The following is a 17,569-nucleotide window of genomic DNA, read 5'->3' as shown; positions in this document are numbered from 1 at the left end:
GCCGGACCAATGTATGGTAGGGACATGCAAATACGGACTGTCATACAGAAAACAGCCTATATTACATACATTACATAATCTTGATGTTCATATAAACCCAATACAAAGGCTATTTTAATACTCAGCTATCCAAAAATGAATTTTATTGCACACTAGCTCTCATATTTGAAAAATCCACAGGGGCCAAAATGCGAAACTACACACCTAACTGTGGAGTGCTACCTAACGTAACGGTACCCAAATTGCACCCAGTACCCAAATTGCACCTATTTAGCAAAACTAGCTGCGAAAATCTTACAAGATTTTCTAGAGACTAAACAATTTGTTTTTTTTATGATTTGATACTAAGCACATCTTTCAACATAGGTAAAACTATTTAGATATGCACAAAACTTTCACAGTATCTATCAACAGATGAAGTATTTACTGAAAAAGCAAAATGTACTGAAACGTCGCCATGCGACGTCATCAAAACGTCATCTTTTTAAAATGAGCAAATACAATATGTTACAAGTATCCATTTAAAAAATAATGAAGAGTAAGCATGGACTAATATCCAATTGTTCAAAATATTTAAAGAAATTAAACAAAAGCTCTGTTATTAGACTTTTGACTATGTGAATTTAAGCATGGAAGCAATTTGGGTACTCCTCATTTCAGAATCATTGATGGTTTGGAGGTCAGTTTAGACCAATTTTTCTATGATTCCATATGGAATAAAAATCAAATTGGTGTACCTTTATAATAAAGAAGGATAGGGCTACAAAATAAACACAGAATGGAAATTTTTGTTTTCATCATAAAAAAACGTAGATGAAAAAACTGTCAAAATAGGTGCAATTTGGGTACCGTCACGTTAAGTATAAATACGGTGGAGAAAACGGATAAGAATTCAGTACGACTTTAATACCCTGGGCAAGTAACACACGCTAATTTCAAGCGATTTAATATATATAACGTGACGGTACCCAAATTGCACCTATTTTGACAGTTTTTTCAACTACGTTTTTTTATGATTAAGACAACAGTTTCAATTTTGTGTTTATTTTGTAGCCGTATCCTTCTTTACTATAGAGGTACACCAATTTGATTTTCAATTTATATGGAATCATAGAAAAATTGGTCTGAACTAACCTCCAAACCATCAATGATTCTGTAATGAGGAGTACCCAAATTGCATCCATGCTTAAATTCACATCGTCAAAAGTCGAATAACAGAGCTTTTGTTTATTTTTTTCAAATATTTTGAACAATTGGATATTTGTCCATGCTTACTCTTCTTTTTTTCAGTTGGAAAGCAGGTCACGGTTTGACCCCAAGTTTATCAGCAACAATAGAGTCACGTGACTGTGAAAATTCAGTAAAAAAACGGATGAGACAAACCTCATTTTAACTCGCTGAATACTATTGTCGTAATAAAAACTTATTGACCTTACTAATCTTGAGTATCCATAGTTTATTCTCGTCAAAGCTCACAAATCAAATCAAAGTCCTTTATTCTTTATTTTATCTGCAAACTTGGAGTTCGGGTGGAAATTGTCAAGTCTCCTAAACGAAAAATCTAAATATTTACGAGAAGACTAAAAATGATGGGCTGAATTTAAATTTAATAAAGCATCTCATTAAGACAAACACTCGATATGAATATCTCGGCAATAGAATGTTGGATACGCAAACGTCAAATTGATTTCGAACCGAAGCGGTGGTTTTTATGCCGATTTGTGCAAGTGGTTATCTCCCCTTAATATCACCAGTCAAAAGTAAAAACCCAGCAAAATGCATAAAAATTAAAAAAGGAGTTTAATTTACAAAAATTAGAAAGAAAATAAACGAAACTCGATTTATAACTATGTTATGATAATATAAAGAAGAGATACTTCCCCCTATTTTTCAGAGAAGGACTAAATGTAAATATTAAAAGACAAAATATTACTGCAGTAAAAAAAAAACAATTCAGAAATGTGGATAATGACACCTACATGTAAAATTAAAAACCTAGCTATATTGAAAGAAATTAGATCTGGCGGATAAAATATAATACATGTAATTTTTATATGTGGGATCATTCCGAGCAGAATTTTTTTAAACACTTCTGATTATATTTAATCTGAGACTACTATATAGTAGTCTCAGATTTAATGCAATAAAACATAGTTTATACAATTTCAATAATCTTTCTGAAAATTGATATAATTATTAAATAAATAGTACTGATCATATATATTTTATATTCTATAAAGTGTGACCAAGAGTCACAACAAATGTCTTCAAATTAAGAGAGCCTTTAAACTCAAGCCTATGTTTCTTAGTTGAACAGTAAAATACAAAAAAGGGATTTATAAGTTTGATACCAAAAATATTGACAGAAATTCTGTAAAAAAATATGCTTTAAATTATAAGTGAAAGTGGCACAATTTTGAATTTCAGAATCATTATTATTGTAAAATTAAACTATTAGATTAAAGCTTGCACAGTAGCCCTTTGTCATATTTCTCAGGGTATTTTATAGATTATGAAAGTAAACTTTTTGGAAAAAATGGGGTTTCTTCTCTTGAACAGGTTGCTGTATCAGCTTCTTTAAATAATTACATATTTATAAACAAAGTATTGTGTATATACTTTACCTGAATACTAGTAATAGGAAATGAAATGAAACTGGTGGGACAAATTTTGTGCATTTTACTTGAATAATGATCAAAGATGCTTAAATTTGACAAGAATTTGCCATTTGAATAAATTCAATTTTGTAAGAACACATCTCTATGAATAAACTTCTTGTTTGGCTGACTTTGCTTGATAAGCTAGTTTTTGCTCTTATTACCATAAAATTGAGAATGGAAACATCGCTTACTAAGTATAAAGAGATAATAATATAAGCAAGATTTTATTAACTGACCTTCATTTTCTTTTTTCATATGTTTTTTTCCTACAAAATTTTCTTTGCAATGCATTTTCTATTGCTATTTTTGTGCTTTTGTCCATCCATACAGTAGGCTATCAATAATTTGTCAGATCTGTCAGAATTTTCCAAGACGTTTAAACGCAATAAAGAAGATCTTTGTTTGTTGTTTCACTTTTCCAATGTGTAAATTTTTACTATGCACATGACCCTGACACATATTTTGTTATAAACGTTACATGACGTATGTTGAAAAAAGAAAACAATGTCACCGTCAATTTGTGTAGGGGATCAAAAGGGGTTTTAGTTACTTTAAAATACAAGTATCGTATGGAATTGTGAAAATCCACAACTTTTAATCAAAATTTCATTCATGTCTTTAATAAAATCAGTATTTTAGAGCACTTTGAAACAGGTACAATGAAAAGAAGCTAAACTTTACTGTTTTGAAGTAGAAACGTAGCTAAAACCAGATACAAATTCACATGGCTGGTGGTCACTAAAATTGATGTATAAAAGTAAAAAATGATGGCTTCAAAACAGTGTATAAATTTCAAATAGGTTTCCCGGTTTCATTTAAGATTATAACCGTTCTTTTATGTATTTGGATACGCAAACGTCAAATTAGGAAAAATCGATTTTTTTGGCGAACAAAAAAGATGGCTATTTTTTTTTAGAACGAATAGCAATAACAAGCTATTTTTTGTAGTGTTTGTATGTCGTAAAGAAATTATATAGGTCACAAAACCTACAAATTTTAAAATTTAATTGTTATAAAAGCATGACAAGTTGCAAAAAATACTTTAAACGTCAATCTTTTAGCCGATTGATTTGGCGGACTTTTTGACGTTACGGACGACTGTAGCGCCACCTAATTAATTCCCCCTGCTATTGTTGCTGATAAAGCTTGACGACAACGGACGTTTCCAAGGACTTGCTTTCCAACTGTTTAAGAAATGAATACTTGAAACATATTATTTGTATTTTCTAATTTTAAAAAGATGACGTTTTGATGACGTCGCAATGCGACGTTTCAGTACATTTTGCTTTTTCAGTAAACACTTCATCTGTTGATAAATACTGTGAACGTTTTGTGTTTATCTAAATATATTTACCTATTTTGAAAGACATGTATAGTATCAAAACATGAAAATACAAATTGTTTAGTCTCTAGGAGATCTTGTAAGATTTCCGCTGCTATTTTTGATAAATAGGTGCAATTTGGGTACCGTTACGTTATACATGCATGTACCGGAACCATTTACCAGACTAAATAGTAACCAGACCACTTCCGTATAATGTGGGCTTGTTAATTCCTTAACAAGTTGCATTTAGAGAATAACTTCCCGAGAGAAACGTTATCTTTTGACATTGAATTTGATTTATCATTTGCCGATAACCAAACCGTAAACTTTAGGTATTTATATTTCCGCTATCCATTTTCTTTACGATATTCTAATAAAGCAAGGTATTTATTTGTTAGACTAGAATACTGTTAAGTTATATACTATTTGTATGAATTGTTGATATATAATGCATCTTAAAGTAAATACAAGTTGATTTTTATCTAACGAGTCTGTTATTCTTACAAAAACCTAAACAGAACCAAACTAAGATCTACCAGCATACCACTAAGTACCACAAAACCTATACAGAACCAACCTTAGATCTACCAGAATACCGCAAAGTACCACGATACCAGAGTACCACGCTACCAAAGAAGGGTCGACAGTTGTATAACCTTAGTTCATAAATACTTAAACATTGTTATAAAACACATTCTTATAGCAACACACTAAGGGTTACACATTTATAGTTTAACACTAAAGCCTGACCGCTCGGTTTTCGTTACAGTATTATGTTTGTCGAATTTCAAGGACTACATAAGTATTTGAAGTATGCCATATATTGTGTTGTTGTTATTAGACCGGAATACAATATTGATAAGATTTTTTATTTGTTGTTCCTTCTTTTATAGACTGGTTTACTTTTATAAATTGTGACTTGGTAGGAGAGTTGTCTCATTGGTACTCATACTTGTTGACAATATCTGTTGAAATTATTTGACCTTTGTAGTAATCGACGGTAGTAAAACAAGTTGTCTGTGTTTGACGCCCGCCCCTCTTTATGCTTTAATTGTGTGTAGAATGTTGAATTTTCCCGTAAAAAGGACTGACAAAAACATTATTTGCAGTTCCACCTTCATAAATAATTTGTACTACCAATCTCTATGCACATTTGGTCGCTTAAACGTTGAAGAGTAGTCTTATTGAGTATATGTTGGTTATCTGAGTTCTATATATATGTAACACTCAAAAACGTGTCCTTCCCCCCAAACGTGTCCGATTCCCCCAAACGTGTCCACATCGACGTCACTGAACTGCAAAAACATGTCTAGTTGTCAAAGGGCGCCAAAGCGTGTCATTTGTATAAACGCTCTAACGTGTCCATTTTATAATAAACCCCCAATCGTGTCCAATCCCCCAAACGTGTCCATATCAAGCTTTTTATTTTACTGGAACTATCATTCGTGTTCATATTAATGATAAAAACGTAGGTTATTTGTGTGGTTTTTTTTATTATTATTGAGGCCCCTCATGGGGGGGTCCTAGTAATCACATAATCACCATTTTTTTGCCAATATAATCACATAATCATTAAATATTTGCTTATCTTTAGTAATCAAATAATCATAAACTAAAAATACAGTCCTAGGTAATCAAATAATCATGAAATATTTGGCTTAATAATCAAATAATCATTAAAAAAACGGCCAAGTAATCACATAATCAAAAACCCCACGAGGGCCCTCATTATTATTGTATAATCATTTCACGATCTTTTACTTTTACTTTAATTCTTTTTCTATGCGCATTAAAATGTTTGTAGCATTTCACTCTTTATAATGTGCCATAAGTTGTATTTTGGAAGGCAACATTTTTTTTTTAATTTCAGCAACTTTTATTTGAAACGGCCTCTATATTACATAACATACATTGCAGTAGTTTCTTACTGATCCTTACTGAAGTCATAAACAAATCGGTCTTTACTCGCATTTATTTTTTTTTAGATTAAAATCCCAACTAGTGGTCATCCCAAATAACCGTAAAAACTAATGCCCAATTTTAAATTCCCGGTTTGATAATAAAGATTTATACTGTAGATAGGTTCTATTATACTGCAATCACCTATTTTACTATACAGATAAAGCTATACGTATAAACGTTAGCTTTATACGTCAATGACCTCAACTAACCTATAAGCCCCGCCTACTTACCGGAACTACCATATTTCATCAACAACGTCACGTCACAACCATGACAACGTGTAGTAACAATGGTCAAACTTTTATGTATTAAAAGTTGTTATGTCTTCAAATTGGTAATTTATATACCATGTGTATCAAATGTTATTAATTAAGTTCATTTTCCCTTTCTAATTCCTTAAAATTTCAATGTCTTACCGCCTTGACTACGCTCATAGGGAAATACCCTAAAATGGTACCCCAAGAGGGAAATTCCAAAACACATTTTTTTAGCAATTTTTGTTACATTTTTTTTCTTAATTTTTTTTATCGATTTCAGTTTATAAACAATATACGTATAGTGGCTTGAAATATGAAATTTATTTGTATTCGGCACGAAACGGGAAAATGCTCGGTAGAACCTCGCATTTCCCCGTTTCTAAGTCTCATACAAATAAATTTCATATTTCAAGACACTATACGTATATTGTCTAAATATAATATCGTTCACATAACGAATGGAATATTTGTCACTGGACGTTATTTCTCTTGTTCGTGTGTCTTTAGTGACGCTCGGAACCTATAATTTATTAGATTAAAAAATTAGAACTGTTAAAAAAAGATGGGAGCTCAATTCGACTGAAAGCCCACCGTGCAATATTCTGATTTATATAAAAGGCATCATCGGAGTTTAATAGTATAAAATAATTTACAAAGTAAACGATTAATTCAACTGTACTAGAATTTTAAATGAGCATGAAATACTTGCAACGGGACAAAAAGCAAATTCAGCCGAAAGTTAATGCATATGTTACATATTAAATTTTCAGTAATGATAAATCATTAACAACTGGCATTGAACAAATTAATGCTAATAAATTACCACTTCATCAACTGTGTCCCCATCATAGAACTGCCGTGAACGTTATTGATGTCGCGTTTAGGACATGTATTAGCGCTAAAAGACGCGAGACGTTCTGGCGTTTAAAAGTGGACACGTTTGGGCGAATAACAATAGTATCGGGCACGTTTGGGGGTTTTGAAATCGGACACGTTTGGGGAATATTGAATATTATGGACACGTTTGGGCAGAATAGACACGTTTGGGGGAATCGGACACGTTTGGGGGGGGAGGGGAAGGACACGTTTGGGAGTGTTACATATATGCTGTGTGTTGTCCTTGGTTCTTTTTATCAACCATTTAATTCCTCCAGCCCCAGGTGATTTATATGCATTTCTTCGCGTGTCAGATAATATAAACGTCACATAGAAACATATGAATAAATATATAATATTTTTGTCGTTCATAGTTTTGAAACAAATATAATTTCACATGGGGAAGGGTGGTATACAGAGTTACAAATTCAAAAGTTATGTTAGAACTAATTTCAGAAACAGACCGAGATTTAAAAATTTCCAGATTCTTTAGAATTTTTAAGAATCCACATATGGTTAATACCACTACGCGAGTAAAATAGTTTTGTCGTTAAAAGTATTTTCAAGTTTATTATAGAACAATAACATTATGATATATAAAAGAAAATAACATTATGATATATAAAAGAACAATACCATAATGGAGGGATCTTTAAAATTACAGCGTCACTTTATAAATTAATATGGACCAAAGAAACACAAAAAGTCTCACATACAAAACACACCACCAAAAATGTAAGATAATACAAACACATTGACGGGATGTATAAGTACCGAGCCACGTCAAATGGATATCTCAGAAAACAGACAAAACAGTAATAGTAATATAAATGATAGAACAAAAGAAAGTTGAGTTTCAATTAAGTCTGCAAGTTCTGATAAAACGTGTGTTTGTGCTTGGTCAGGACTGGTTACTTTTAAAAATTTATTCAAGTTTTTCAATATTTTGATAATTTCTTTTTGTTTAAAAGTTGAGGAAACTTATATTTCTTTCAAAAAAAGGTTTCATATTTTCGTCACCTTTTTCAAAATACCAGTCTAGTTTGTGTATAGCAGTATACATGGTATATACGATGAAACGATGTACCTGTAGTTTCTACTACAATATATTGTATCTATATAGTCATACCTGTTACCCCCTTCCCCTCCCCAGTCCTGGAATAGCTACCCGGTTTTTTTTTGTTCTTTTAAATTTCGAGCCCATGTCAAGAATTTTGAAACAATGCGTCTGTCCAAATTTTGCGTAACAATGAGGCTGCAACTCCTGAGCAAAACCTACATATTACTATAAATTTAGCAAAAACGATCTCCTTTACAATACATTAAATCAATACCCAGTGACATCCCGAATGTAGACCCTCTCTTGTATTCTATACTTAAACCTTTCTGCTTAAATATCATGTTGTTATATATAAATATGTTCACTGAATAATTTCGATAGTTTTTAAAATTCCACTAGTTGTATAATTTGTTAAACACAAATCATTTCAACCAGCTGCCTTTAGCCACTAAATAATGTTGAAAAAATTACAGAGATACACCGTCATTCGAACAGGTTGGCAACAAACCCTCTATATGGTGTTTATACCTGTATAGAAGGATAGTCCTTCTATAGAGGGGTGTTTTTATTTCGATTGGATTTAAAGCAAAATAGGGCACATTGGCATTTTATAGTTATATTGGCTATAATCTATAGCATTATATGCATCAATAATTGCACGAAGTTACAGAACTTGCAATATATTGTATACCTGTCTGGACTCCTGATCAACTACAAAAAGGGACACTTGACCTTTAAATTTATGTTAAATCAAACAATAGAAATTCTTTTAAGTGAGGCATAATTGTGTAGAACTTACCTGATCATCACAGCTTTCAATCATGGTGAACAATAGATTGTATATCCAGTCAGTTTACCAGTAAACTGGGCATGTGCATATTAAACTAAGTACATCAATTGGTGCATCAAATGTTGCAGATTACTGCCATAATAAGTAGAGAATGCCAATGTGCCCTGTTTTGCTTTAATTTTAATCTAAACAGAAATTCCCTCTATAGAGGGATAATAAAGCCATTAAATAAGTAAACTATGGAGCGCATTTTGGCTGAACGAGTTGGTCCCATTTAAAGAGAAAGCTGTAAATTGCAATTCCTTATGACAGTTTCTGTTTTTTTAAATATTTCTTTGAACGACTCTTGCTGTCTGTTGTATATTCGTTTGTTTTTGTTTCTATATATATTACCTTATTGTTCACTAGCTTATTTTTCGAACGGCCGTTGCTGTCTGTTATATTTTTGCAGATTTTTAGTAATACATTTATACATTCTCAATTTTATACCGCCTTAATGTTCGCTAGCCTAATCCTTGTGTTTCATTTTATTGTTTACTATCGCGCTAGTGTAGTTAAGTTGGTTTTTTGAACGATTTCGAAAATCCTCTACATTTAAGTCCTATTAATATTATATTTATTTTTTGATTTTATGCTCATAAACGACATTTTAAAGTAGAAATTATAACATTTGAACACGTTGATATATCTTGCGGACAAGTCATTTATAACGGTTACTTGCCCAAATATCAAAAACTGTTATTGTCGAACTTTGAGGCATTATTAAAAACAGGAGTTTTTCAGTAATGAAATATGATAGCGTTACATTGGTTTTTTTTTATGTTATGTAAATGTTAGTTATTCTAATGCGTATTTATTGAGAAATCATGGTTGAATATTTGTACATTAACCTTTTCGGAAAGAAAACAAATCACCTTGAATAAACCTTGTTGCTCTTCAAATTCTGCGATATGTGAACTATTGACGCCAAACAACAATCACCTTTCTTTCGTGGTGTCGAGGAATTTTGAAGGATCTAACATGTCCACAAATGGCGACCAAATAGATTTAACGGGTATTTAAATAAACAATCCAAAGCATTATTACAAATTCCAAATGCATTTACGTGAACTGGAAACTTGTTTCATAGACATTAATGGTAATTGTATTTATTTGAAGAGGATTTGTGATTAGTCAAGATCTCTTAATATTAAAAAAAAATCCAGACTGTTTAAAAGAATGTGCCTTCAACATTTACAGCTTTCTTGGTTTGGCATACATCTGCTGGTTTAAGGTTTGTTAGTCTGTTGCCCGGTCGTTATTGAAATTCTTGACAATACTAATGTTTGTATATTCCGAAGGCATACTGGAATTGTGCACATCCTGCTACAAGCATGAAATTTGACATATACGTTCCTCAACTATTACTCTTTTATTTCAGATAGGGAGGCATTTGAAAAAAATGTCTCACTTCCGGTAAAATCCAAATTGGCGGACTTCATACTTAAATCAGCCCAATATCGAAGGCTAGTATTTGAAAAGGTGTTATTATCATGCTACTATCATAATATTTGGTACAAACCTTTGTTTGTTACTACTTTTTGATATATTATATAGACTATATGTCTTCAAAAACCATACTTCCGGTAAAATCTGAAATGGCGGAAATTGTACTAAAATAAGCTTATTTTTAGGGAGGGTTATTGAGATGTGTTTTAACGTATTGCTACTATCATTACATTATGCAGGAACCTTTCTTTGGTGCTTTTCATGAATACAATGTATGAGAAATCTGTCTTTCAAATCCCTACTTCCGGTATTATTCAACATGGCGGACATAGAAATATGAATTCATTATTTAAATATTCAACTTTTTTTCAAAATGTAAAGAAAATGTTGTTTTTTTGTGCTGGTCATTAAACTTTTGGCTTTACGTTATCCTTAAAACCCATTATTCTATTCTGTTGTAAATGTTTAAATACAAAGTTGATACTTCCGGTAAAAAATATGGTGTAAATTTCAAAGATGAGTCCTCAATCCGTTTCTTCGATGTAGAGTTTTGGATAGATTGATTTAAACAAAATAAAATCAGTATAATACTAAAACATTTTTAAAATTACTACTATTTGGCCAAAAACACATGTTTATTTACATTCACCACCACATGCACACAAAGCAGTGCACGGGAGACCAAATTTTCCACATAAACAACGACCGCGACACCTTTTCTTACATCCACAATGTACAAGCTTCTGACAAAATGATGAGGCCTCAGAAAGAGTTTTTTAAAAAGAATCCTCTGTGTCCCCTCGCCATCCATTAGCGCCTGGACTGGGTAGCATAAAACCCAATTCCAAGCTCGTCCCCCTAAATACCTGCCCTAGTATATTGCCCGTTTTACATGCTGGAAAAGACTAGACCAAGTTGAGGAAACAGCCTCAAATAGCCTTCCCTTTTGTACAAATAGTTATTTTCTTGCTTTGTTAACCATGTTAGCCCAATCTGATAAGTGTGTGCGATCTTACAGTAAAACCCCAGCGATTAAGGTTGATCAAACATCATTCTTTATGTTAAAGTCACATCTTCAAATGCAATCAATGTCTCACATTTAGTCTTTTTTTCTTTTCAAGCAAAGAGAGAACCGTATCACAATCGGTAAATACATTGATCCCAATAAGTGTCTGTGATCACTCATTGCCTAGTACATTTGAAAGGCCATTGATAAATATTAATCTTAAGTTTTTTGCCTTTCCAAACACAATCCATAGTTCGTCTACCCCTATGTCAAAGAATAGCGAAACAGTAACGACAGCATCATCAGTAACGACTGTTCGAATCATGAATCGTTTAAGTTCGTGTCTCACTGCATCAGGCACATGCACCATGATTCTAGTGTCAGTCTCTTAATGTGAACATGGTGCTAAACCTGAAATATATCACGTGGTGGATAACACTGAACATCTCAGCATTTGTTGCTACAACTACCATACTCATCAAATATTTTATTCACTCTTGATACAGTTTCAAGGTATTTTACTAAAGGAAGGACATAATACCCAATCAGCATACTCGTTAGGAAACACCTTGAAACTGTAACAATAGTGGATATAGTCTCGGATGCGTACATAGACAATACTGGTAGTTTATAGGCTGTTACGAGAATCAAGAGCTTCTTTTTTGGGAAGAAAAAGCAATATACAGACGAATCCAGGGTCAAAACAAATTCCTCAAAATTGGCAAAGTTTTCTGAGAGATGATGACAATAAGAAAAACCTTTTTAGTTTTCATTCACAGCAGCTTGCTCAATAAAATTTTGAGGAAAAGGTAGTTGTATCAACAATATTGAAGGATGTTCAGTGGTATCCCCTACTTGATGATGTTTTAAGTTTAGCACCATGCTTATATGAAGAGACTTACACTAGAACCAAGATGGATGTGTCTGATGCAGTGAAACATAGACTTGACTCGAACAGTCGATACTGATGTCATTGCTGTTTCCCTATTCCTTGATATAGGGACAGACGAACTTTGGTTTGCATTTTGAAGTGGGAAAAAATTTAGATATATATATCTATACATGACATTTGAAATGCACTAGACATTGAGAGATTACACGTTTGCTGGAAAAGGAACTGCGTTGGTGACATGGAGTGCGTTTGAAGATGTGGCTTTAGCATTTAGAATGAGTACAAAGCAAAAACATGCGTTTTTGGAAGAGGAACGATTTATTGAGGCTATTCCCACGTCTCGGTCTAGTCTTTTTCAGCATGTAAAGCGTACAATATACCATGGCGGGTGTGAATGAGTAACACGCTTGGAATTGGTTCCTATGCTTACTAGTTCAGGCGCTTATGAATGGGGAAGGAACAAATCTGATCCATGGGAACTCTTTTTGGACAACTCTTAGTGAGGCCTCTTCATTTTATCAGGAGCTTGTACATTATGGATGTAAGAAACAATACCAGTCTTTGTAAATGTGGAAAATCAGCTCTCCGATTGTGAATAAGCATGTATTTGCGGCCTAACGAGTATGATGATTGGATATTATGTCCTTACCTCATAAAATACCTTGGAACTGTAACACGAGTGAATGAATTCTCGGATGCGTATGGTAGTTATAGCAACAAATGCTCAGGATATTCTATCTTATCCATCACGTGATGTATTTCAAGTTAAGCATCAACTTCATATTAAGAGGCAGACACTAGAATCCTGGTGCATGTATCTGATGCAGTGAAACACGAAATTAAACGAGACATGATTCGAACAGTCCTTACTAATGATGCTGTCATAACTGTTTCGCTTTTCCGTGACTTAGGGGTAGACGAACTATGGATTGTGTTTGGGAGGGCAAAACACTTTGAATTGATATCTATCAATGACCTTTCAAATGCTCTAGGCAATGAGTGATCACAAACACTTATTGTGATCCATGCCTTTACCGGTTGTGGTACAGTTCTCTCTTTGCTTGAAAAGAAAAAAAGACTGCGTTGGAGACATTGATGGCATTTGAAGATGTGACTTTAACATAAAGAATGATTTTTGATCAACCTAAATCACCAAGGTTTTACTGTAGGATCGCACAAACTTAACATATTGGGTTAACATGGTTAACGAAGTAAGAAAATAACTATTTGCGCAAAAGAGAAGGCTAATTACGGATTTTTCCTCAATCTGGTCTAGTCTTTACCAGCATGTAAAACGTGCAATATACTGAGACATGTGTTTAGGGGGACAAGCTTGGAACTGGCTCTTATGCTACCCAGTCCAGGAGCTAATAGATGGCGAAGGGACAAAGAGGCCTCATCATTTTGTCAGAAGCTTGTACATGTGGATATAAGAAAGGATGATGCGGTCGTTGTTAATGAGGAAAATCGGGTCTCCCGTAGACTGCCTTGTGTGCATGTGGTGGTGATCGTGAATACACATGTATTTTTGGCCGAGTAGTAGTAGTAGTTTTACAAATGTTTTAGTACTTAAGTAATTTTATTTTGTTTTAATCAATCAATCCAAAACTCTACATCGAAGATATGGATTGATGACTCATCTTTGAAATTTACGCCAGATTTTTTTTTTTACCGGAAGTGTTCACCTTGTATTTAAACATCTACAACAGAATAGAATAAGTGGTTTTGAGGATAACTTAAAGCCAAAGATTGAATGACCAGCACAAAAAACAACATTTTCTTTACATTTTGAAAAAAAGTTGAATATATAAATAAGAAATGTATGTCCGCCATTATGGATATTACCGGAAGTAAGGGTTTACAAGAAATATGTCTTATGCATTGTATCCATGAGAAGCACCAAAGAAAGGTTCCTGCAAAATGTAATGATAGTAGCAATACGTTTAAACATATTTCAATTACCCTCCCTAAAAAATAAGCTTATTTTAGTACAATGTCCGCCATATTAGATTTTTTCCGGAAATAGGGTTTTTGAAGACATCTAATCTATATTATATATTCAAAAGTAGTAAAAAACAAAGGTTTGTTCCAAATATTATGACAGTAGCATGATTATAACACTTTTTCACATATTAGCCTTCGACATTGGGCTGATTTAAGTATGAAATCCGCCATTTAAGTTTTTACCGGAAGTGCGACATTTTTTTTAATGCCTCCCTATATGAAATAGAAAGGTAATAGTTGAGGAAGGTTTATGTCAAATTTCATGCTTGTAGCAGGATGTGCACAATTTTTCACAAAGCCGCCGGACTAAAATGGACTATTTGATAACAACTGTTAAACGTCTTTTTATTCTATACAAAAATCAAGATACATATATCTATTCAATAAAACTTTCATTTGATTTTCTGGTGTAGGTTGTGCCAGGATGATTTTGAAAATGAAAAGCCTGGCCTGAAAAGAATGGAAAATAAATTATTTTGCTGCAAGACAGGTTAAAAATAAATAATGCGCAGCGACTCGCGTTTGAAAATTAGCACTATAGATGAAAATGGATATTAAATCCGCAAAATTCCTTGCCTCCATCAGAGTATCAAATGGTTGTATCTTACTTTATAATGATTTACCATAAAATCAAATATCTATTGATGATGAGACTGTGCAAGTGATACGACAGCTCCCATCTGCTTCACTAAAAATAAAAATAAACCTTTTTACATGTGTACTTAATGAAAAAGTCGTAGTGGCGTCCCGAATCAAATCGCAAAATCAAAAGCTCAAACACATTAATCGAATGGATAACAACTGTCATATTCCTGACTTGGTACAAGCATTTTCTTACTTTACTTTCATTTCCATTATTTGTACAGTATTTTGCAAGCAGTTCTATTATTGGAAATAGTAAATTATTCTGTAAAGTACGTTTTCGTTTGAGAGTAAATTGTTGCAGCTATCTCTCTTTCCACGAAGTATATTGCTTTATTAGGATATGAAAATGAAGTTCTTTATTAAAAAAAAACCACGACCTAATCAAAGAATATATTACAAGGGATATACAAGGCATTCTAAATCCTCGATTTAATGTTATAGATTCTGTTTCATGTATATCCAATATAAAACAAAGTTTGAGAAATGGAAAACGCTGTTAAAAAATATGGTATTACTTTACCCAGCGTGACATATAAATGCCCTGCTTCTTTATTACACTATTTTGATTCAAAAATTTTACAGGAAATTTTGAGAATTGAAATATTCCGTTGAGCACGCAACTCCACTGAGACCATTTGACAGAAAACTCTCATACTAAGTATGATTGCTTGCCATAATGTTTATACCGTCATTTTGATTTTATAAATTTTATAGGAGTTATGATATTTTTACCATATTTTGAGTATTTTTCCACCTTGACACATTGTGGCATTAAATTTGATTCTTCATTAATACAGCGCAGGTGATATTCCGTTGAAACACAGCAATATTGTCTCAGTTGTTAAGTAACAAGACACAATTTTATAATGTCGATGAATTGAACAGAGAACTATTTAAAATAATCTCGTATTATTCTTTGATAAATGTTCACTTTGTTTATGTATTTGATTATTTTCGGTACTATGCATCCTAGTATTAGCTTTTTTCTGTAAAATAAAACGTTCTTGTTATGTTAAGGTGCACATATTTCATCTGTGTTTCCATATGCTGACCTTATTACAGAATAATATTTGCAACTCATTTTTCTATACATGTAATGGCTGTATTTGATCTATTGCGAATTTAGAATTCAAGTGGCTTCTCCGGATGTCATTTCCTTCACTATAAGAACAAGAATCACTCTAATATATCTATAACTGTTTGTCAAGAAAGTTTTATGTATTTAATGTTGATGGTTTGATTTCTTTAGGAAACGCATTTCACAACATTTGCATACCTATATTTGACGACATTTAGGGATTTATCTTTGGAATTATTTTTTTTATATATAATTTCTGTCAAATGTATGTCCAGTGTTCTAAAACATTTATTTAAATACACGTATGATAATTGTTCTTTTTTTTCTACAAAAGGCAATTAAAAAAAATCAAAATAGTTTATCGATATTTTGGAAGAAGCTGAGATGGATAGGCTTTATTTAAGCCCTATATCTGTATTGATATAACCAAGCACCTAGTGTTGAAGGCCGTACTTTAACCTATAATGGTTTACTTTTTAAATTGTTATTTGTATGGAGAGTTGTCTCATTGGCACTCACACCACATCTTCCTATATCTACCTAGGATTTGAATTCAAATTTTAGTCGAAAATAATAATTATGGGTCAAAGGAACGGTAACGAGATAAGGTTCCAATAATATCATGGTTTATTTTGAAAGAGACTGTGCCAACTTCGCCATAGTTATTTACACCAGGGCCATTTTTAAAAAATCTCGAAATCTAATTCTAATTTATGTATTACTGAAAAATTATTACACCAGGGTTTTCGATATCACAAACTAGTCAAAATATTTATTAAATTTTATCATCGGTATAAGGACATCATTCGTAAATATAGCTCAACATGCAGACTTCTTATACGTTTAGGTATTTCACATCCAATATTATATGGAAATACTCTTTATAAATGTCAGTATTCACCTCAGAAGCTAACAAAACCTTTAAATAGACTTATTAAGAAGGGATATAGTTACGATACTGTTGTCAGGTCATTAAAGATTGCATATTTTGGCGTTAATATTGATTCACTTATAGGGTCTTTGCATCGGAACTAAACACATTTATTATTAATAAACCAGTTGTTGGCATGATACGGGTTATGGTCTTCTCATATTTGTTATGATGGCATTATACTAAACCCTTCAGGGGAGGATTGTGCCTGATATTCATATGATGAAGACATAATTTTTCAATCAGTTTAATTGAAGTCCGGAGCTGGTATGTCAGTTAACTGCTAGTAGTCTGATGTTATTTATGTATTATACATCTTCTGACATCAGACTCGGACTTCTCGTGAACTGAATTTTAATGTGCATTATCACTGAACCAGTATATATTTGTTAAGGGGCCAGCTAAAGGACGCCTCCGGGTGCGAGCATTTCTCGTTTCATTGAAGACCTGTTGGTGACCTTCTGTTGTTGTCTGCTCTATGGTCGGGTTGTTGTCTCTTTTCGGCACATTCCCCATTTCCATTCTCAATTTTATTTGTTTTATTTCATTGACTTAAAACACTTCCAAAGTCTTAAATGATGCACATGTCTTTAGTT

This window comes from Mytilus galloprovincialis, chromosome 6, assembly GCF_965363235.1.
Source record: "Mytilus galloprovincialis chromosome 6, xbMytGall1.hap1.1, whole genome shotgun sequence".
Lineage (NCBI taxonomy): Eukaryota > Metazoa > Mollusca > Bivalvia > Mytilida > Mytilidae > Mytilus > Mytilus galloprovincialis.
This window is presented reverse-complemented; position numbering follows the sequence as displayed.